Genomic DNA, 4,049 nt, shown 5'->3' on the forward strand with positions numbered 1-4,049 from the left:
CCCTTTCGATGTAAACCGATCTGATATGGTCCTCAACCATGAAGGTCGGTATAGAAAAGTGCTAAATAAATAAATAAATAAACACTTACAGTTCAAGCCTGTCTTTCTTCATTTCTCTAGTTCCCCCTCTGATGCCATCCTGGGGTTCTGTGTCCTACATCGCCCCTCCCTCCCTCCCATCTGTGTGTATACAGACTCACCAGGGATGAGGCTGCAGGAGCTGGCGTCTCTGCTCCATGCCTGCAGCATTAGCAGCAGCAGCAGCAGCAGCCGGGAGCCTGAGAGGGGCGGTGAAGCACAGCCTATCAGCAGTGGTTGCTAAGTGGCGGGGGGCAGGCCCATTCATGGAGCCTCCTATCCAGGTTTACAATAGTGAGCAGCAGGGGCAGGGAAACTGTCCTTTCCGACCTGGCTGTCCGGCGCTGCCCCCTCCTACCTGATCTCAGACATCCGTGGTGGGGCTACCATGGCAGCGCAGCACACCCCCCCCCCCCACCCCGGAAGCACGTGGCCTGAAGGATGACCCCCGGAACTTGTGATCAGGCTACCAAAAGGGACATTCGGGGCTCTCCAAGAATGTAAAGCACTGGAAACGAAAGTGATCAGACATTTTAGGCTAAACACAAAAAGGATTTGCCACGGACCTGGGTTTCCTCACCCATTCTCAGATATAATCCTATCTCCATTGTCAGTCTTCTCACCACTCAGCTAACACGTTCCCACCCTGCATCCCCAACACCACCTCCTTCCATCCCCCTTCACCCAACACTGTAGTGCAATCTGTGGTTCACTTGTATATTCAGGTGACCTTGACCTGCTCATTCTAGTTTTGAAAGCTAGTCAAAAAATGTACTAAGTTAGTCACCTTTTACAAGTTTTTGTTTGAGGACCCCTTATGTCTGCACATTGTTTACTGACACAATCCAAATACTTTCAAATATTTACTTATGTAGAGCTGATATCCTGCCTTTTCCCAAGGTTGGTCTCAGGGAAGATTACAATACACTTTCATGAACAGAGGCACTGAGTTGCTTACAATCAGAATCTGCCACTAAAACGTAAAGAAAATACAAAAAAATTAGAAAAAGAAAGAAAAAGAAACACAAGAAAGTTGTATCCAGCTCTCAATATGTTGGGGAGTGTGAATGAGAGGAAAACCAAACAGGTAAATAGAAGCAACCACCTGTCAATCCAAGGATATGATGGGCGCAGTCCAATAAATCACCCCACAGAAGCGGCCAGCACAGAACTGAAGCCAGCAGGCACATCTGACAAGAAGAAGCTGCCTTGGAGGGAGTATGAGGTTGGCACGAAGGCAATGGATTGCCCTTATTGGCAGGATTTTGTGACTGCATTCATTTGTAGATTTTGTTCTCTGCTCCATAATTTTTACTTTCTTGTCCACTGCTTTGGATGGCCTATTTGGATCGGGAAGGCAGTTAATCAGAATTTTCAAATAAATAAATGAGCTGAAACTAAAAAAAAACAAAAAACAATTTCCTTTATATTTAATAATACATTTGCCTAGGAATTTCCAGTAAAACCCTTCAGAGTCATATCTTCAACCTCAAAGGTAGCTGCAATATCTTTAGCAAACGAGCAAAGCTGAACAATGCAACCACACGGAATACCTGCCATCCAAGAGATGACTTTCCAGATTTCCACCAACGCCTCCGATCCGAGCAATGTTTCCCAGGGTCTCAGTCACTGGACCAGACAGTAACTACGCAGAGATAGGCACCAATATTGCCACTGGTGTTTTTCCATTCTAGGACTCCACAGCCGAAGGAGTGGCTTAGTGGTTAGACTTCTGGGGACATGGTGGCATCTCTAAACAGAAGTATTTGGGTGGGGGGCAGACTGGGCATGGAGAGGGGACAGGACAAGCCAAGGTGGTTCTTTCATACATGGCAACCTGGGGGATCTTTTGAATGAGGCGGGGGGGGGGGGGGGGGGGAAAGAAGGACTTGGTCTCCCTTGTAGATGTGGGAGATATATGATGGAATGGGGCAGATTGCTTCCCCTAGGAGATCTTAGGCATCAAGCAAAAGTAAACAAATCATGTGGGGCCTGTGTGATGCTACATGCTCACATGCTTCACATTGGTTTTCTAGGTATCAGGAAGTCCCGAGGGAAGAGGGCGTGGGGTCACCGCAGGGCCTTTGAGCACCTGCTGGTTTACAGGTCCCATGCAGATGGCTTTTTGTTTTTTGTTTTTTTTACTTTTGCTCACTTCTGCTGTTAAGATCTGGGTGGTGGGGGAGGGCAATCCTGATGTTCCTGGTCAGGCCAGCTCTGTCCCCATGGCATGATTAGCTGCTGTACAACTGATGCAGAACAGAATTAGGAAGTCTTACCCTTACAAATGACCATACAAAATATACGGTATGTTCAAATTCTGCTGTCATCTCAGTAACAGCAGCACAAACTCCCCTTCCACTACTAGACACAGTGTAACGTAACACAAAACCTTGCCAAAAAGATACTCAGAACCTACATACAGCACAACGGCACTAAATCCCAGGATTCAAACATCAACACTATGAAAAGGTAGCGCTGCTACAGGAAGAGACTACAGACTCTATCCACCCTTTCTCGTCCCCTCTCCTATTAGATTTCCATCTCCCTCCTCCAGCCCTTGCATTCCCCGTCCCCCGCTGCTTCCCCAGCCCATTCCCCTTTTCATCCACTCCCTAGTCTCCTGTTCCACCCTCTGTGCTCACCCCCACTCCAACTTCTTTCCTCTGCCTCTCATCCCCTCACCAGCCCCAGCTCCTTCCCTGTCACTCCTCCCCCTGCCCCCAACCCCTTTCTAGCCTCCCATTACCCCTTTCTTCCCAGCACCTTTCACCCCTTCTCCAGCCCCTTCACACCATTTTTTACCCCATCCTATCCTTCTGTACCCTTTCTTAACCTCCCCACCCACTCACCAAACCCTCACTGGCCCCCAGTGCCCGAGTCCCGCACTCTCTCTTCCAACAAGTCTCGATTCCTCCATACGATCTTTGTCCCACTCTCCTACTCATTCCTCATCCAATCTATGGTTCTATGCTCTCCCGCCCAATCCTTAAGCCTCTGCTCATGCCCCATCTCAGTCTCCACCTAATCCCAGAGTCCCCACTCTCCCCATCCCCCAGCCCTTTTCTCTCAAGTTCCCCCACTTCCAAGCCACCCCCACCCAGAGTTTAAGTTGCTTCTTCTACTTCCCACTCCCAGGGACTCTCTCTCTCTCTCCAGTCTGAATGCACACTTTGCTGATTCCTCCCTCAACCCTCACTTCCAGGATGGAGGATGCACACATTGATGCCCTCCCCTTCCCTAGGATGGAGAAGATGCACACTCTACAACTCCCAGTCTCCCTGGTCAAAGTCTCACTGGGTTTTCCCGGTTTCTGGCTTGAACCTTCCCAGCAGCCAGGTCTGAAGTAGAAATAGCTACAGTATCTGAATTGTATCTCCCCTTGAGCTCAGATTTGGAAAAGGCGAGTATTTAAATGTAAAATCCAAATCCAAACAGTAGGCCCTGGCACTCACCTTGTCACCTCCAGCACTTATTTGGCAGGTACCCACACTTCCTGAGCTGGGGGCAGGATCCAGGTTAGCATCTCCACAAGCACCTCCTTTGGCCCCTGCTGCACAGGGTCAGCCCAGCTCATGCCAGACATCCATGGAGCAGCCCAGAGATGAAAGGCGGAAACCCTGGAGCTTCTTCTCCCTCCTCCAAGGACCGGTATAGAAAGTGTAGGCAGCAACCAGAGCTTCTTACTGGCTTCTCGTGTTGGTGCTGCTGGCACCTCCTCTTCCAGTACAGGGCTCAGTAGATGCTCTGAGCATGGTCGATTCAAAATAGACCGAATGGTATACATCCCAGAGTGCTGAAAGAACTGAGAAATGAAATTGCGGATCTGCTATTGGAAATTTGTAAACTATCATTAGCATCATCCATGGTACCTGAAGATGGGAGGGTTGCCAGTGTAATGCCAATTTTTAAAAAGGGATCAAGGGGGGGTCCAGGAACTACAGACCAGTGAGTCTAATGTCTGTGCCAGG

The 4,049-nt window shown here is 49.1% G+C and overlaps 1 long non-coding RNA gene across 1 annotated transcript; it reads right to left on the reverse strand.

Moving 5' to 3' along the window:
- Positions 1 to 961: 961 nt before the first annotated feature.
- LOC115097676 lies at positions 962 to 3,926 on the reverse strand. The gene is made up of 3 exons (XR_003858313.1): positions 3,534 to 3,926; positions 1,184 to 1,418; positions 962 to 1,051 (listed from the first exon to the last, which is right to left on the reverse strand). It is a non-coding gene; the product is annotated as an uncharacterized LOC115097676 (long non-coding RNA).
- Positions 3,927 to 4,049: the final 123 nt, after the last annotated feature.

The sequence above is a fragment of the Rhinatrema bivittatum genome, chromosome 8 (assembly GCF_901001135.1).
Source record: "Rhinatrema bivittatum chromosome 8, aRhiBiv1.1, whole genome shotgun sequence".
Taxonomy (NCBI): Eukaryota; Metazoa; Chordata; class Amphibia; order Gymnophiona; family Rhinatrematidae; genus Rhinatrema; species Rhinatrema bivittatum.